General features: G+C 40.4%; 1 protein-coding gene and 1 long non-coding RNA gene across 2 annotated transcripts in view; one reads left to right on the forward strand and one right to left on the reverse strand.

The window, feature by feature from the left end:
* The window catches only part of LOC108166462 (uncharacterized), a 35750-nt gene extending 20196 nt beyond the window's left edge, over positions 1-15554 (forward strand). The window contains exons 2-3 of the long non-coding RNA XR_001776822.2: positions 5012-5110; positions 8794-15554. This is a non-coding gene — a long non-coding RNA (uncharacterized LOC108166462). The remainder of the gene's footprint in view (positions 1-5011; positions 5111-8793) is intronic.
* Positions 1-19659, reverse strand: part of LOC103457085 (protein ELFN1-like) — a 133232-nt gene extending 113573 nt beyond the window's left edge. The window contains exon 1 of the mRNA XM_017306031.2: positions 18382-19659. The gene's annotated coding sequence lies outside the window, so the exon portion shown is untranslated. The remainder of the gene's footprint in view (positions 1-18381) is intronic.
* Positions 19660-20055: the final 396 nt, after the last annotated feature.

Consider the following 20055-nt stretch of genomic DNA (forward strand, 5'->3'; position numbering starts at 1 on the left):
CCATAGAATCGAATTTATTATGCATCCTCTTTTATTTTAGAACATTTTGCTATTTTTCTTTATTTAAAACCTAAAAATTGGGGGTGGGGGGGGGTAATCAATTAAGTAGGAATAAAGTAAATCAAATTTCCCCATAGATTCATAGAAATTGAGGTGTTTTAAAAAAAATAATAATTTTATCACAGAAAAAATGGCACACACAATTCATGAAAACACGTGATTTACGTGATTTATGGCTTTAACGTGATAAAATGCGGAGAAGTTAAATGGGTATTTTTCATTTTGCAATGGTCATGTGGAGAGCCGCATTAATTTATTCCCTTAAGTTTGACTGTGTTCTGTTTACACAATTAAAACCTCAGCATAATACACAACGATCTGTGCTGGCTCCAAAACTTCTGCCCCTGTAGGTGTGAGTAAATTCATATTAAGCCACAGTTGCTGGGGCAAGAGAACAATCCACATAAAGATGATGAGTTTCTGGAAAATAAAATGTCACTGCTCTCTTTTTAATAACGATGTAGAGAGGAGGGCAGGCGTTTATGATTGCTCTCTGGATGCCTTAAGATTTAAAGAAGTTCCCAGTGTGTCTCATCTGTGTGTGTGTGTGCATGTGTGGGGGAGTGTGTGTGTGTGTGTGTGTGTCTGCGTGTGTGTGTGCGTGTGTGTGTGTGTGTTCGTGTGTGTGTGCGTGTGTGTGCGTGTGTGTGTGTGTGTGTGTGTGTGCACAGAAAACATTAGCCATTTAAGCAAGATACACATAGTGGCTTCATAGCATAACTTCACACTTATCTGGGTTATGGTGCATGTCAACAGTGAAATTAATTATTTTATTAATGATTTTGAAAGTTGATTGAATGAAATTCTTTTTGGCCTTTAACTATCAGCCTTCTCTTTTAGACATCAGTAGATGCGTTTCTATTCCAAACGTGAGCAAGACATTGTTGATATTCCACTAATGTCGGAAAAAAAACAATTTTTCATCTGCGGTGCTTCCATTAAATGAGAAATGGAATTAAAATCAGACATGAAGAAGTTTGTTCAATAAGTCTTTTTTAAAAAAATGCTGAGCCAAAGTCCTCCTACCACTTCCTGTTATATTTTCCGTCGATAGTAACATCCGGATCACCTGATTTTGGCAAATAAACCAATTTTGATAAATTGGAAAAAGTGTTTCCACTGCAGTTTTGCTAAATAAACCGGCTTTGATTCATCTGGAAAACTACCTCATCCTAACAAAAATACTTTTTTAATCAAAAAATGTGTTTTGTTTTTTTCAAAGTTGCCATGGTTACATTCAATAAAAAAACAATAAAAACTTCATGTGAACTTCTCCAACTTTCTGTTATCTTCTTTGTCTTTTACGCCAGTAGTAACATCTGGTTGTTGATCACATGATTTGTGATGCAAAAAAAGTGGTTCCATTGCAGTTTTGCCAAATACACTAATTTCAATATGGCTGAAAAAAACCCACCTCTTCCTAGCACAAAAAACTTTGTAATTGACATGTTTCCATTAAACAAATGTATTTTCTTTATCCCAATTTGCCCAACAGTATGGAGAATTTGAAACGCAGCTAGAGAGATTCATCTATGTTCTTCCTTCTTGCCTTCCACTCTGTCGAAGCTGCTATCAAGGCTTCTCAAGCACCCGGAGTGGTATATAAATGATACACACATCTTCCAGAAATCTGTCACCAGAGAATGGAGGAAAACAACGAAGGTGCTTGGAGAATGAAAGGGAAGACTACTACTACAAAAAAAAAAAATACAGTCTGCCAACTCCGTCTCATGCTGCCAGGGCTCGAACCGCAGATCTTTGTCTGGAAATGGAAAAACAGACGATGTGCCACTCGCTCAGGAGAGCTAATACGATTTCAATAGTTCCAGTCTCTGTTAGGTAATGGGACAGCCAGAGAAATTTCTCCTCTCAGCCCTGAAGAGCATCTCAGAACAGAGAATAGGAGAGGTTGTTAGGTTTGTGCAAGGCCTCGTTTTTCGCCACAAAGGCTGTGCTGTCTGCGGGACAGAGGGTAGAGGTAACAAAACAGGTTAGGGGAGAAAAGCACATGGAATGAAGGATTTATCCACCTATAATGCCCTTTTGTTATATTTTCCTCTTCATATCAGCGTGGCATCACAATCCAGCTCTCAAGTCTCTCTCCCAGCATTTGTCTGCCTTCTCACCTTCCATCCCGTTTTTGCGAGTTCGTCTACTCCTATTTTCAGCCCCGCACTGAATTTTCTCCTTGATTTCCAGAGAGGGGTAGTGTAGCAGTAGCTGGAATACAAACTAGCTGACTCAAAACACGCCCTCTTGCTCATTCACCCCCAACCTGCACGAAGTGGGTGTGCGCAGCCAAGAGATGGCGAGAAACGAGAATAACAAGAAGGAGGGGAAGAAGTGTTCAGGGGAGGGGAAACGGAGAGCTGCAAGGCCTCTTCCACAGAGTTTAGGTTGGGATTAGCCCTCTAAACTGGCACGGTGGCAACGTGCAAGTTATGCGTCAGCAAACATTAAGCAGCTCATTCATCATTCACGCGATGAACGTGAGGTATGAGGTCATAGTTGGAAGCCGTCTCATCATTTGGCAATGCAACGTTCAGGCTAATAGAGCTGCCTCTCCAAAATCTCGATGCTAAGACCCCAAAACGATTCCCGTATTTGGGATAAGATGCTTACAGCACAGTCTTAAGGGATGTTCACACATATTACCAAAGAACAGAGGAATACTCTGTCATGTCCCTCAAGAGTGTTTACGGTTACAAGTTTAATACCTTATTCAATCTCCTTTAGAAACCTAAGAGAATTTTTCGCTTTCTCAAATAGCCTTTTAAAGGAAAGTTGTATCTATTGATTTATCCATTGAGGTTGAGGAAGTTGGGATAAATGTTGTTTGAGAATAGTAGCTGGAAAGCCTAACAAACCAGAAATACTACTATGTCTACTAGGTGTAGTTAAAGATGAGGACTGGAAGCGAAAGGGGAGGAAAAAGGATTATATGTGTAAAAGTTACAAAATAGAGCACTTTATTCTGAGGACGCTGTGTTTTATTTGGGAGTAGATTAGATGTTTTTGTCAAAAAATTTTGAACTCAGGTAAATATAATTTCTGGTTCTGACCAGCATTATTACTTTGATGCCCTCGTCATCTTGTCTGAGCAAATGTGTCACCACAAAACTTTATGTAAACTGGAAGTTTTTCATAATATTTCCACACATCCAGGCCATTTGTTAGCTGTGTTTTCTGCTAACCATAAAAATGTGCAAACTGGACTTACAAAAATCTGCTTAATAGAAACACGCCAGCTTAAAAAAAATAAGTGAAGTTTTTCCAATAAAAAAAGTTTCTGCATTAAGATGAGGTGATTTTTCAGCTTTTTCAAAATTAGTGCACAACCAGCTGTTACTACTGGCAGAAAAAGCAAAAAAGCCAGTAGGAGGATGTCTGGTATGTTTTTTTAATGACTTTGCGTGAACAAGCTTATTCACAATAGTGTTATTTATTGGAAATACAACAATTGTGAAATTGTGTTTAGCAGAATATCAAAAAATGTTTTGCAGACATCTGTAATGGAAATTAGTGATAACTGATCAATCACATTATTGTTTGGGTTTCGTTATATATATATTCGTTATAAATATATTATTTTCTTATAATACACACACCTTATATTGGCTACCTGTGTTTGTTCCGGCCCTAGAGCCGGGCTGTAACAGGCAGAGACTCGTCCATTAGTGTTCTGTCTGGTTTGGTGATAAAATTAAGAATAGGTGCTGCTGTTTGCTTTCTGAATGCAGTGCGTCTGCTGGTTGTTTTTTGTTGTTTGTTTCTTCCGTTAACGCCAGGTTCTGAAGGATACTTTTGGGACTAATGGCAACGGTTGAATTTTTGAAAGCTCCAATGCTGTGTTATCGGGTCACTGTTCAAGGGGGCAGTTGGTGAAAACTGTTCGTTTTCACATGGATAAGAGGCTGAAGGAGGAGATGAGGCAAATTCAAAGATAATTTGTCTCAATCAGTATACTTCAGCAAAAAAAAATACAACAAAAAAAAAGTTGATCAATGAAACCCAGAGTTGACGTTTCAACCATGTGAAAGATTATTGATTCTGGAAATGGAACTGAGGAACCTTGAACTTGAGGAGCACAGATTAAGTTTAAGTAGTGCAGTACAGACTTTGTATACTTGATTTGTGCCTTTGAGAGTTTTTGACGTGTCCACTAACCTTTGTTTGGTTCCTCAGTTTAATAAACGTGATCCTGATACGCTCTTCTCACTTTTTGAACATGAAGCTGAAAACAGCTCTGGATCACATGAAGAATACACCTTGCTTTTGCAGTGCACTTTTACAGGTAACTCTGGAAGAATGTCTTCTCTTTAGTAAGTCTCAGGCAAGATTTACAAGCCTGTTAAATAATGCTCTGCTCAAAGCATTTGAGCTGGTACTTAAAGTATACTGACAGATTTGGAACCTGGGAGAAGTCTGGTAGGTAGATGCACATTTTGTCAGAGACCTGGTGCTTTTCAGTAGAGGTTAAAATATTTGAATCTCTGTGTGACCTGATTGTTTTGGAGCATTTTGAAACTCCCAGTCCCTTTGCCACTTATGTGACTGATTATAATTTAAGAACAGCTGCTCAGGCTGCTCCTTTAAGAGATGAATATGTGTTGTTCAAGACATGAATTGAAGCTTCTGCTTGGGGAGCCTTTGTCATGGAGTCGTCTTTGAGCCGTGAACTTCAGTGGAATCAAACCATAAATACAACATCATAGACAATGGTTTTTTCAGCCCTAAGGATAATTATTTTACTTTCTTTATTACAGCTATTAGATGCAGCTGGTCAGTGCACCATTGCTCACCCACCATGGTAAGATGGAGAAATAACGTGTACCGATAAAACTGAGTGTCTAGTTAAAGAGTAACTTCAGAAGTGTTCATGTTAAACCTGTTGCTATATTTCTACTAAACCCTATCCTTCATTCTCTCTGTGTACTTTCTCCCCTTGCAGATGTGGAGAGTGAAGCTTTCTGTATATCAGTTCCAGATTTGCTGCTTTCCATTTCTACAAGAGATCTGGCAGCTGAGCACCAAGCTGCTCCATCACTGAGTAAGCTGTATACCTGTGCATCAGAAGATGGTAAAAATTTGTTGAAAAATGACATGTTGGTGAGAAAATGGCTCTTACATGGTGAGCACTGCCTGAACCACAGCAGAACCTTACTGACTTTCAAAATGGATTTTGACACAAGCTATACATGGTGAGAGGGCTCAAGGAAATCTAGCTTTCTCTCAACCAAAAAGAAAAGACTGTATGACCACAAGGTTGAAAGCTATCAATTTAGTCTTTTAGAAGAGGTTCTTGTTTGTTCACCCACGAATGTGTTCACACATGTGAATACACTCATGTGAATCCTGGTGCGATCCACTCAATCAGGCACAGACCCACTTCTTGAGGCAGCTTCCAAATGAATTCTGGTACGGTTTGCTTCTGGTGTGACTACAGACCAGCCTTGATCCAAAGCAACTCCAGAAAATTTACTTCTTTTTGGACTTCACAAGCCACCGTTGCTGGGCGTTACGGTAAAAATTAGCCCCTCAGTCTTGCTAATGTGCTGAAATTGTGACAACGTGAAACATGCGTTGTATGAGCTGCTCTTGACATTCAAAATGGTTTTGCAGATGTAATAACACCAAATGTGCAGAACAAAAATGCAGTATGCAGGACTTCTAAAGTTGTTTTTCTCAGTCTGTGATCTGTCCGGTCCTTGTTCATTTCTGCCAAACGGGAGCATCGATTGTCAACCTGGCTTTGCACAATCGGAATAAAAACCGCACCAAACGAAAAAAAAATAAAGTTGACTGTTTGTCCGGACAAAACAAGCAGACCAAAGGAATTTCCTGGTGTGATTACGCAACAACAAACAGAGAGGCCTCTTCTTAGACCTGGTGGGCTACTACCGCAGTCACATACAAGGTTTTGACAACCATGTGGCAGATGCACTGTTAAAGCCCTATTGCTGTTAGGGTGTGTCATCATTTTTGCCTTTTCATCAAAGCTTTCCTTCCCAAGTTGAAGCCCTAAAAGTGCTTTCTTTAGGGGCCAGGGAATGCAGGCCTGCAACCCGGAGGTTTGGATCAGGATATGCAGGGGCGGATCTACTGGGGTGGCATGGGATGGCAGTTGCCACCCCAAATGAGAGCCTTGCCACCCCTGTTGCCACCCCAGCTGGCGACTATGAATTCAATAAATAGTTATGGGAAATCAGACCTTAAGTGCACGAATCTCTTTTTTCCGACAACATTGAATGCAATACAATGTAACCTGCTGCTGAGTAGCGGGAAGTGCGATATATATATATATATATATATATATAAAAGAAAAAAATTAAATTATACACTATCAGCCTCTAATCCACTATTGTGCACAGAAAAGTAGCAAACATTTTACTTGCACACACACACACACATACATACACCTACTAAGACATGCTACTCTGTGTTACCGACATCGTGGAGATTCCTACACATGTCTACATCTTGAAATAGCACAGTCTGACCCAAACTCTTGCCCGAGTTGTTCTTGAAATCTGCCTTTGAAATACAATCATGAAGCCTTTTTATGCCCAAGACTCTTGAATGACGCAAGACAAGAACTTCTAGGTTTTGGACCTCAATAAAATGATATATAAGTGCAGGTCTGGATCGCTCTTCTGCTTTTGTTTCTTATGTTTGGTAAAATAGTCACAGGTTTAAATTGTCTGCGAAAATTAATAAAAATAAATATAATAAGTCACAGACTGTAGCACTGTGCAATGATTAATATATGAATAATCCTAATGAATTAATAGTAATTAAAAATAATAGTGGATAAAAGGCTTCAGAACATTTATACCACAGCAGGTATGGAAAACCACAAAAGCAAAAATTAAATCATATTCAAATCTCTTAATCTCTTCATGTTAAATAAATAAAAAGTATAACGTTTTATTTAAATATTTATGTCAGCTTGAGTCATGCAGATCTGATCTGATCATTTCCATAGCAACGATCAGAAGCAAGGCGTTGCACCAGAAGTCTAATGAGCTCACTGATGAGTTCATAGATGACATCATGCACATCACAGTAGATCAAAGAAGTTCTAATGCTTGAATACTGGAATCTCTAAGCATCAGTCAGGATCCAGACATTTCTTGGAGTTTCAGATTTGTTTATAGCAACAATGTTCAGTTTTGCGACGGCACTTGTTCCCCTGATATTCCCGGTTGGTTGGGGCATTGGATATGCCGTGACGACTGGGATGAAGAAAGTGTGCGATCGTTTCTTTCCAGGGAAGGATTGCAATGAAGAAAACGATCAGGATGAAGAGGACGATCTGTTTTGGAAAGGATTTCCATCCACTTCCAAAGAACAAACCGACCCGGCTTGGGAAGTTTGTTCTGAAAAGGCGTTGGAAGTTAGGACCTCGGACTCCATCTCGTCCTCTGTACGAGACAGTACAGAGGATGATGGTACTGTCTCTGGACAAACTGACCCGGCTGGGGAGGTTTGTTTGGAGATGATGGTACAGCGTGAGGGTGAGACTGCAGTCGCAGAAAAATCTAACTCGGCTGGGGAAGATTCGTCTGCGGCTGATCTCGCAGCCAAAGCTGTGGCTGAAGTGACAGCCAAAGCTTTGGTTTCGCTGGTCCCATCCTTGCAGGAGAGTCCTCTGAAGGCCACTTTCACAGGATCCTTTGAATTACAATGTTCCCCGGACAGGGAACGTTGTAATTCAGATGAAAACAGTGTTGCTCATTTGTCTGAAAAACCATCTCTGAATGTAAAGGTTTCCATTGCTGTCGAGGTTTCCTGTTCCCCTAACGTTAATTCAGTAGCTAGCGTTGGCTCGGATCTGCTAGATGTAGGGAGGACATCTGCAGGACCAGGACAAGCGGAGCAGAACTTCTTCAAGTTCTCCGATGAGCTCCAGAATAGCTGGGTGAACGCTGCATTCCAGAGCATCCTAAACCTGAGCGTCACCAAGCGGTGTCTCACTAAGGAAAGGGTTTTTCTGGAGGCATCGTCCATCCCCTGCTGTGGGAGTCTCATCCTCTCAGCTGTCCGTCAGCCCGGCAAGCATTTTTGTCAGGAAGACCTTTCCCCTGTTCTGATGGAGCTGAGGGAGAAGAAGCTGCCGTCAGACGTGGGAAAGGACTATGACATAAAAAGTTTGCTGGAGTCTGTGCTGGTCTGGCTGGATTCGTTTGGCGGCGACACAGAGAGAGAGTTGTACGACAACGACTCTTGCTCTAACTGTGGAGCCACTTCCCTCAGGCTCCTGAACAACGGCGCCATGATTGCCCTTCCACCAGTATTATTTTCAACCAGTATATCTATACTGCTTGAATACTGGTTGGATTTGGCGTGCAAACGCCGTTGTTCAGGCTGCGGGTCACCTTGGCAGAAAAAACACTGCCTGACCGATAACAAGGTCCTGGTGTTTTTTCTGCACAGGTTGACCAGGAAGCACCAAACCAAAGCCACTCAGACCATCGATGTGCCTGCAGAATGTGGGACGGAGACGTACCACCTGTCCTCCGTCATCTGTGCAGATCCAAAGCTGAGAGACATTTACTGTTACTTAATGAAGGGAGAACGAACCGTGAAGGCAGACAATGAGCATGTCTTCACTGCAGACAGCGACTGCAGTGAAGACATGTCCAACAATGGTTTCATTTACATTTACGAGAAGAATTGATCAGACACCAGAGGACAAAAAGTAAAAATATTGGACAAGTTTCCTGTTTGCAGGTTTCTCTCCGGGCACTCCGGCTTCCTGCCACAGTCTGAAATCTGCACTGAAATGATCCAGTAGGCAGAGGTGGACCCTGGAGGTGGGTCCAGCGGACGGCGCCGGTGCAGGGGGCAAAGAGCACTGGGGTTAGAGCCTCGGACAAAACACAGGGAGGCCTAAGCCTCCCTGAGCAGCGGGAGACTCTGGAGGAGGAGCAGAGGGAGACTCTCTCTCTTTCTCGATGGATGGATGGATGGATGGACGGACGGACGGACGGATGGATGGATGGATCCTGCAGCTTCCACTTCTCTTCCTAACATGGCGCCTCCTCACCCTGACTCTCATACTGACAGGAGGAACCACAGAGCTCTGTTAAGTTAAAGCTCATCTTCTGAAGTTGGGATATTTTTCCTCCAACAGGTTCCAGAAGAATCACCTCAAACCAGATGTTGGACTGGATTTTATTTCAATGTCATTTGTGAATGTTAGAGCCTCATTTTCAAAAATGGAGCTATAAAGGTTGAAAAAGGTTATCATTTTGGAGAAAGTCTCATCAACATCAATATTTCCTCTAAATAAGAGGCAAAAAACAAAATTGTTTGATAAAGGAAAAGCCTCTCAGACTCTGAGCCCGACAGCACCAAACTATTTTTTATATTAGACAATTAATTTAATTTCACATAATTATCGCGGTAGAATCCATTTGTTTGTTAAATACTTAATGAAACGTATTTACCATGTTTGATGTTTGTTGTGATCGATGTATACTCACAAAGAACGAGGTAATTAGTAAAAGTTTGTCGTTTGTTGAATGTTCAGAAACTACAACGGCTGTGATGCGCCAAGGCAAAGGTAAAACAACCTGAACAGGTGATCAACTCTAAACCACTCGCACATTTTTACTCTCCGTCTCTCTCTGCCATTTAAGCACACCCGTTGCCATGGCAACCTCCTGCACTCCACAAGCAGACCAGAGATTGTGTTAAAAACGTTCAGTCCATTACGGTATTAGGTTTTCAGGCTTGATATAAACCCACTGATTTTTTACAGCAGACAGCTGCTTCACTCTCTTGCAGGTACTGGTACCCCCCCTAAATCTTTTAGGGGTACGCAGTACCCTGCCGTACCCCCTTACTTTCACCCCTGGTTAGCACTAAAACAGGACAACCCGCCCACCAAGTGGAAGAGCAGCTGTTTAAATCAGCTAATCAACCACTGCCGTGCTCAGGCGAAAACTTATTAATAATGGCAATATAGACAATAAGCCTTACGGCATAATGTAACAGACCCAATGTTATGTTTTGATATTTTTGCTACTTTTTTTGTGTGGGAAATGTTTGTTTTTTGGTGTTGATTCCCCTGATCGGTAATCTCTGTTGTATCTGCTCGTTGAGCTGTTGTCTGTCGGTTGCCATGGCAACGGGTCCATGTAAAGCCGACACAGAGCGAGAAAAGGCAGAGTAGAAGTGGTGTTTGGTTCTTCACTTGTTTATCAGCTTTATTGTACCTTTATTGTGGCGCACTGTCTGCAGCCGCTGCAATTCCTAAAAGTTAAACAAGCGACAAAAACTGAACTAATCATCAAACTACGGCTCCTACAGCATATTTAAAATAAAATGACTGACCAATATAAGATTAATTTGCCCCTTCTTGCATGTTGACAGAACTAACGGAAACAAAATTGTTTATAGATTTGTCTCACAGAGAATTTATCAAACATCAGTTTTCTCCTCTTTATTTTAAGTCGTATTTAATAGATATAAACTGATAACCGATAATCTGATAACAAATGATGGCGCTACAAATATTTTTGTGACAGATTTCTGCTCGTCCTGCATTGGGATAAAATGATTTTCTGGACATAACTCAATGAATCACATAGTGACTAATAGGCGCTGTCCAATCCAGTAATACATATCAATTAGCAGGAGTATGAAAGATATAAAAATAGTTAACTATAATATATTAAGAAATTATATTTAATCCACAGTGCTACATGAAGCTCATTTTGAAAAAATGCAAGTTAAAAACAATATTTTGCAACAAGTAAATCAAGTAAATTAAGTGTCCAATGTTAGGCCTGTGTAAGCTAAACATGAGAATGAGACATTTTATTTATATAGATACATAATGGCATATGCTGCCACCCCTGAAAAAATCCCTGCCCCCCTCTTGCCACCCCATCAATATTTTTCTAGATCTGCCCCTGAGGGCATGAGAGTTGGTGAGGATGGCATTGACCGTCTCTAAACATACCCATTTAAAAATGCTCCAATTTTTTTTGTGTTAATTGGGTTCTTAGTGCAATTAACAGCCTAATTGTGTGCGGCTTAATCTACTAGAGCTAACGGCCACACCGGTTGAGTTGCAGCTTCCTCTTTGAAGCCAAGGTTCACATTATTTTACAATCCTGAGGCAAAAAAGTGTTTCCAATGATGAGATTATTTAAGAATCTTACTCACGTTTTCTGCTCAGCTGGAATAACAGGGAAAGTTAGAATGTCCACTCCATTCCGTCTGTGTTGCCATTTACACATCCAAGGTCTTTTTTGTAATGGAAAAGAAAAAATCTGTTTTTTGTTTACACAACACTGTACCAGACGACTTACAAAAGCCCTTTCTCTGAAAGAAAAATGCATTTTAGAACGAGTTTTCTGCTTTGACAAACAATGACGAAGTTGAATGTCATATAAAACTTTTATACAAGCTCTCCTGAACCTAACATTTCATATCCCTCCTTTAATGTAACTGCTTCCCTTTATCATGCTTTTAGGTGGTCCTGTGTTTCAATATTTATCTTTTTCTTTGACTTATGCAAGGAAATTACATGTCAGCCAGTGACATGTTATTGCTGCCTTTCTCAGGCCTGACAAACATTAGCATGAAGACCGTGGCAAATGACTGATAGGTAAGTACCGATAATAACTAGTGCCCTCTTTTCTCTATTTGCATTCTCTGCATGGGCATGTGTGTATGTGCCTTCAACTGTGTATGTGTGGGTGAGTTGCAACTTGTAACAATAACTTCCTAATTACAGTTCCCCAGTGTTTGTGCAATCTTCCTGAAATGCTAACTAGCCCCCTGCAGGGACGGTGGTACATCATTAATCCGTGTGCTCGCCTGAGCGTGTGCACTCTGGGCTGGAAGGTGTGCATCAGCAGCGCGTGCATGTTTAGGGCCGTGTCACGCCTCTTTTGCGCTTCTCTTTACCCTTGGAAGTGCGTCATTTACATAAACGTTGCTGATGTATTTTAGTATTTAAAGTGAAGAAATTTCTGGTTTTAAGCTTCTCAGGTTAATCATGTGGTAGAGCTCTCCCACTTCTTCAAGACACAAGATTTTATTTTCAAAGTTTGCTCATGGCTCTAAAAAGTATTCAGTTCAGTTGATTTCTACAGCGGCAATCCACAACGATTGTCATCTAGAGGTGCTTTACAAAAAAAATTATTTCAGTTCAGTCATACATACACTCCAACTGATCCCATTTATCAAACGTATGATCAATTGATTAGTCAAAGTAGCTGAGAAAGTTTCTATCAAGGAAAACCCAGCAGATTGATTCAAATCACTATTTTACAAACGTGTGCAAGACTTTGACTATATTCCACTAAGTAAGAAAACAACACAATTTTGCAGTTGTGGTGTTTCCATTAAATAAGAAACGCAAATAAAATCATACATAAGTTTGTTCATGCGATAAGTTATTAAAAAACATGCAACACCATCATCCTCTGACTACTTCCTGTCTGTCATCTTCTTCTTCGTGGGTTGCACCAGTGGCAGCACCCAGTTGCTGATTATGTGACACATGTGACACAAAAAAAAGTGTTTCCCTCTAAGTTTGGCGAAATAAAACAATTTCGATAATGCCAAAGAGTAATTAAAAAAAACCCTCATCAAAACATTTTGTATTGGAAAAAAAGAGTTATTTTGAAAGTGGTGTGTTTTAATTAAGAAAATTTATTTTTGAAATAAAAAGTTGTGCATTTATTCCGTTTATTAAAGATAAAAAGGATCAAATCATTAATGGGTTTTTGTTCAATTAAATACCTGAAATTAAATTCTAAAATCTAACACTAATGTATTAGAAATTATTTGTCAAAAATAATAATTCACAGACATAATACATTTAGTTGGATAAACATAATTTGATTACTTGTAACAAATAACTTTTTTTTTAAGTTGGATCCCGTTTTCTTTTTTTTTCAATGTAACAAGAACCAAATCTGACACTTTATTTTTTCAGAATATAGCATTTATATTATACCAAGTTGTTTTTTAAAAATAACCCAAACCTGAGTTAAATATCTTGGACAGTTTCTCAGCAGATGCGCTGAATACTTAAAATATGTCTCCAGATCCAGCCAGCGGAGAGGTGTCACGTTTACTTTGCATGCAGGTTTGCTTCCACAGTTTGGGGCATTCGCTCTCAACAGAGATCAACATTATGACATAAGACGCTGTGAATATTCTGCGCTTCAACGTGCCTACAAAGAGCAGTTTTCTCTTGAATTAGGGACGTCTACAGCACATGACAACTAATGTGATCTGATGGTGAAATTTAGTCAACTACAAGCTTCATATTTCTGGAAACTGTAGTAAGTAGATGCAGGGTTTCCACCAATTCCAATTTAAGACTTTCTATGATCTTTTCAAATCATTTTGAATGAAACTTAAGACCTATAACGCATCAGAATTGTACAAAAGAAGCAGTCTTAAGACCTGTTTTGCCAAGTATTTTTGCACAGAATGAATGAAGGATCATATGGGTTGGCAATAGAAGTGATCAAACGTCAAAGATTAACAAATTTGAACTTAAACCATGAAAGAGGCAAAAAAGTGAGCTTGTTAGCTAGCTAGCTTGCTTTTTTTTAAGCTGACTAGTTTTTCTCTTTCCTCCATTTCCATTCCAGGAACCAGAGCCAATGGTTCCTGCTAACATGGCTGCTAATGTACATTTACTGGCTAGCAAGGCTAACAGGTACCGGTATCCTCAACAGCCTCGAGTCACAGAACGCAATGAGGAAACAACTCAAACCTGACTCAAGCATTACCCTCAAACTTTAGCCTGACAGAAAAGTCTAATGAGAAAAAAAGATTACATGGAATATACTAGATTAAATAGTAATACCACAAAAATTTAAGACCTGTGATTCATATATTAAAGGTCAATTTACATTTTTAAACAAATGAAATTAAGACATTTTAAGGATTTGATTTTAGATAAATGAATTTAAGACTCTTTAAGGGTGTGCGGACACACTGAGCTGGGAACCGATGTACTTCTATGAACTTCTAGCACAACTCCAGGCACAAAGACTGGAGCTAAGGTAAAAGATAAGGTAAGGGAGAAAAAAAGTCCTTCAAAACTTCAGGTGAAGGTTAGAGCAGAACTAGAGATTCACATTGATGTGACAGCGCCGGCGTTAAACCCATCATTGTTCATCCATTTTGTACTTCCAGACATGCCGGCAATTGCTCTCCACTAAAGATGTCACTTTTCATTACAGCTGATTTTTAATGTTTCCTCCTGCCTTATTACGGACGTAACCATCAGAGTTCCACCGCCGTTGACACTTCTGCTGCCAAAGCAGAAACAAAACGGCTTTCGCTGTGTAGCTGCATAGCGAGATGTGTCGGACGGCTTTATTGAGCAGGATTTGTTAAGGTTTAAGAAGTTGTTGGGTTTTTTTTCCCCCCTCCCTGCTCTATCTGAAGTGCCCCTTTACAACTCGTGTGTCTGCTGCAGCAAGCACTGCAGTACTAATGCAGGATGAAAGCAAGATGAGCAAACCTCAAAGATGGTTATCAATGAATTCCCAGAAATAGTGACTGCTTCACTGTGACAGAGGATGTCTGGCCCCGAAACCAGCCAGTCAATCATTTCTCAATCCCCAAAAAGATAATATGCAAAAAACGAGTGAATGAGGCCGTTATACTGGAGCCACATCATGTCTATTTATAATGATCAGAGTCCCCTTGCCCTTTTTCATTTAATCTTTTTGCCTTCATTTTTTCTGTTTTTTTTTTTTTCTTTTTCTCTTTCCTTCTCTCTGTCTGTGGCACTCAGCCAACAATTGGAGTCAGTCAATGGGAAAACTCTGTTAGTAGTCCATGCCCTGTGGGACGAAGTGGCAACAACATCCGTTACAAAAGATAGTGGGGCAGCCAACGTTTAACTGGTTGAGTGACTTTGCTTCTCACGGATCATCCAGTGAGCTCCTGTGTTTTGAACTGCTCAAACACGCCGTGGAGGTAGGTGCTTACACATCTCTGTCTGAGTTGGGGCATGCATGCTCGGTTGGAGCTTCTGAACATCTAAAGCTCTTATGAGAGCTTTGCTGCTCTTTGTCATGTTCAGTGTGAATTCCTACTGGATGGATAAATGCTACTCTTCCGTTAAATGTTTGCTTTCTTGACGCTTTCATCATGGCAGTAAGCAATGCTTGCATGCTTTGGTGCCATCCTCAAAGCCCTGAATGTTCTTAAGCACCCACGTTGCATGTGAATAAATTAGCAACATGCTATATTGTTTTTGAACATGTTGATAATTGATGTAACTTTTAGCAATACTGAGGAATTCAGATAATATGACTGAACAATAAGAGTCAACACTAAAGGAGCAGAATTATGTAAAATCTACGTTTTGAGCTTTACATTGCGCTACAATGTTATTCACATACATGGAGTGTTGCTTTGAATCTTTCATGCATGTTTGAGAAATCCTTTAATCTCCATGGCAACCATTCAGCTGTGTAAAAACTCCTGGGTGGATCTAACCCCCCTCACCTCCCTTTGAGACGCAGCTCCTCCTTGGAACTGCAGTTTCCAAGCCTCTCCCTCTACCTTTCAGCTCCTTCAGACTAGCCAGCAGCAATTAGCAAACATCTAGAGGAACTGAACATCTGCTGAACTCATGATACGAGCTACTTCTCAGTGAAACACTGGTAAAACTTTGATAAAGGGTTAATAGAGGAGCCATGTTGTGTTGCACTTCCTGAAGGCGGACTTTCAAAATGAGCAGGAGCTTCTTAAAGAGACAGAGACCCAATTTCAAGGCAATAAATTACAAAGTCAACTTTCATTTAAGCCATATTTGAATTTATTTAGCATTGTTATAATATAGTGACCTGATAGGCGCATAGTAAAATGTACCTATCAGGTCTGATAGGCACTGGAAAATATGTAGTACTGCCCCTTTAAACATCAATTACCCATTTGGGAAACAAATAAATCTGAATCTAAAGAAAAAAAAATTACAGTTTAGTGCACCTGTGTCTCAGGATTTCTTTATTCATACCAACTCTAAAATGTAAAGATTTGTTTGTTGTGATGTTTTTTTTCTGTTGTGAATTCACCATTACTTAACTTGTTACGATTAAAGGCACGCTTCACAGAATTACAGTTCACTGTGACAATTTAAAAAACAGTCTAGCAAGGTGCAGACATGGTGTACATAAGATTTTCATGACAGTGATTTAGACATGGATGTTTCACATTAGATTAACTAAAACTGGTTGAAAAATGTTAAGCATGGACATTTGTATTACCTTACTTTCTTCAAATGTAAGGTTGCTGTAATAATAACGTGTAATAAAGTGTAAAAAAAAAAGCAACTAAGGAATCTTTGTTTTCTTTGGGAGATAAAAATTTTAAAATTAAAATATCAGTGGCAAAAATGACATGTTTCTGCTTTTAAGCTAAATTGTTGTTGAACGTACATCTGCAGAGACGATGCACTGACAATAAGTTTTCTTGACATCAGAGATGAAGATCTGTTGTTTTCACACAAGATAAATGTCTGCTGGTCAGCAAAGTTTATAATTTAACCTTAACTATACTCTCCTATAGAGGGAGGCATCTAGCTGACAGAGTTAATAAAAAAACAGGGATGATGATGCTGATACTCTAATTCCAGCTCATTTTACTTCTTTCTACTTGTCAAACTTTAAACAGTTTACGCTCTGGCTTCCAGTAAACATCTAAAGAGAGAATTTAGATTTAAGATGAAATAGAGAGATCAGCCTTGCTATTGAGAGGCAATTTAGGTCTTACATACTTTTGAAAAGAAAACAATCATAACAGAAGTGATAACTCAGTTTTATTCTTTTTTTTCTAGGCTGAACTGCATATCCAAGTAGCCGAATTTGTCTTTCTTGTACACAAAAGAAAAAGTTTACCAACTTTTATTTGGGACAGCTGTCTGGCAGGTAGGGCTGGGCTTTTATCGTATTGTTTATCATTTATCGTGAAAAACCTACTTTGATATATCATTGTCATGATAAATTTCAGTTATTGATGCTAATTTAAAACAAAACTGATAGATTGTAAATGTTACTTTAGCTATTTCTTCCACTTTTTGTTTTGCAAGGGCATCAATAAATATCAGTAAATTCCAAAATGCTATTAAGTGCTACATTTTAAATTATTTTTTTTAAGTAAGTGGTGTCCTGAAGAAACGTATTGAAAAGACAAGAATGCTTTTCAAGAACAATATTTGATTATGGCAGTAGAATGCTCTGCCATGAGGTCACTGTCCTGAAATACTATTTATTGCCTAAAAAAGAGAAGTAGCTGTTTTTTTATCATTATCTGTATCAACACAATAGTACCACAAAATATTGCGATAAAATTCTAAATCCATATCGCCAACACCCTACTGGCAGAGCACAGCAACAGGTGGGGTACGGTACAGTCACCATTATTTTATGCTTCCTTAAGCTGAAAAATAAACCTCTGTCACTTTAACTGATATTTCAATAAAATAACTTAACCTCTATGGGACAGCATAAACAACTGTATTTGTTTAGAACCAGATTTTAGTTAAACCAGGAGGCACGTGCCTATTGGAATCTAATAGGTTGCTGCTTCGTGAGATTTTGTATCCTGTGGGCACTGACTGAGGTGTAATGAAAGCACTGAAGTTTAAAATACCAAAATGCTTCAAATCTGTCAACTCCGAGCTACAGTTCAGCATGCCTCATGTTGGATAGGGACTGCCTCTGCTCCCGTCCCGGACTGCAGCACGGATTCCAGGACTCCGGCACTGCAGCCCGTCCTGGGACAAAGACGTGATTAATTCCAAGCGACCGGCTCATTAGTGCACAAAACCTGGCACGTGTCCGACTCATCAATAAATACCAAAGATAAGACTCTGGCCGAATTTGCAGAATTCAGACTGAATCCATTGTACACATTCAGACAGAGAGGTGGTCATTTAAATCTGGATCTGCACCCCCCGTCACCATCTCCCCCCTCGCCCACCTTCTCTCCCGCTCCCCTCACCAATCCCCATTATCAGCGCGCACAAGGGCTTGGAGATAAGATGATCGAGCCAATCATTGAATTCCTTCCATTCGTCACCAATATGCGCGCACGCACACACACGCACAAACACACTCAAACAGAGAGCAATAGGCTGATTTCAGAACCGCAGGAACGCCATATAGATGTTGACATATTTCAAAGTTGCCCATGCGCCATGCGGTTCCGGTCCTCCCCAAAAAGCAGACAACATACATGAACCAAAACACTCTCTATGATGCTTTTTTTTTTTTTTTTTTGAAAAAAAAAAAACAAAAAAAGAGAGAGAGATGCGACTCTAACCTGATCTGGATCCAGATGTGCTAGCACGCGGGGAGACGGCGCTCCTCCACCACGGCGGGTCCGCGCGCGCTGCCTCTGGCGGTGTTGTGTACGTGCGGTGTCTCTTGCTGTTGTTTTCTGTTATTGGACTGTTTTACCCTCCGGCTCGCGTCCTGTGTGTCTTCGTGCGGTCTCTGAGAGGAGCTGTGACCGGGAAGAGGGCTCCGCCGGCTCCTGACGAGGTGATTGAGATTTTTTCGGATGCAAAGCAGCGTCTGATATGATGCCGCTCAACCTCTCTCTCTCTCTCTCTCTCTCTCTCTCTCTCTCTCTCTCTCTCTCTCTCTCTCTCTCTCTCTCTCCCACCACCCCACCGCTTTTTCGTCTCTCTCCTCTCAGTTTCTGCTTCTCACACTGCGTCAGGCACCACTTCCCCTCCTCCTCCTCCTCCTCCTCCTGCTCCTCCTTTCCTTTCCATCTCTCTCCTCTCTCCTCTGTTTGACTGCTTTGACTCTACCTCCCTCTCGCCCAAGGAACAGACGGTGATTAATTCGCTGGAATTCAGTTTCTCTCCCTCTCTATCTCTTTCTCTCTCCGCCTCTTTTCTTACTATAGCGCTCGCGCTTCAATCACCTCCAGCCCGCCGCTTTTTCCTCTGAACTGAAGCGAACAACAGCCAGCTGTTTCGGCGGAGGAGAGGAGGCTTTGCACCGCACTTGAAGCAGTGACATGGTGCTTGTTGTTCTCCGTGTGGAGAGCGAGATAGAGCCCCCCCCCTCCTTCAAAAGTCATTCTGGGGAAACTTTTTGATGAAATCGTATGAAATCCAGGCGAGTGGGAGTTCCTTGGGAGAGTGAAATAGGCACGCAGCTGGGAAATAGTCTTGCTGTAATTTTTCCAAGAGTGATTGGTGTGTTTTATTATTATTTTTTCCTTCTCTATCAAGTCAGAAACCCTTCCACATTGAGCATTCGGCGCAATTTGAAGCTGGCTGCTTGCCTAAATGCACTATAGGGCGATGTCATGTCCTGCCAGCATTATGTGGTCAGATTAACTTTTGCAGGCAAACACACACATCAAATACAGACACTGTTGGCACTCCCTGGTAGGGATGTGTAAAAAGCCGTAAAATAAATTGTTTATCACAGTGTCATAATCTAACACTGAAAATGATTAGAAATGAAACAACTTTGCTGTTAGAACCCCTGCTGTTAAATCTGCAGTATGTAAATATTGTTAAAATAATTATTATTTTGTTACATATTTGTTTAAACTATCACCATGTCATGACAGAAAAAATGTGAAAATATCAGTCTCCTCCACTTCCTTCCTGTGCTTCTTTTGGAAACTAACAGCTCCCGGTCAAAAACAACCAATCAGAACCAGGAGGATTGTCTTAGCGCTGTCAAACATTATCATGTACTTGCTGCTAAATGTGCTAATGGTAGATAAACAATTTACCATTACAGGAAAGCCATTCAGTCGTCGTCATCGGCGACGACTGATGACGACGACTGAATGCTAGCTAGTGTTAGCATTCATGCCAGGCTCTACTGTCGGGGAAAAGCTGCTGCTTAGCAGAGAGCAACTGGGTGAGAGATAAGGAGGGAGCATTGCACACACCCTCCTCCTGCCTCTGATTGGTTGTTTCAAATTGTTGTCAAAGGGTTAACAGAGGAAACTGACTTTCAGAAG

This window comes from Poecilia reticulata, chromosome 1 (assembly GCF_904066995.2).
Source record: "Poecilia reticulata chromosome 1, P_reticulata-male-v2, whole genome shotgun sequence".
NCBI lineage: Eukaryota > Metazoa > Chordata > Actinopteri > Cyprinodontiformes > Poeciliidae > Poecilia > Poecilia reticulata.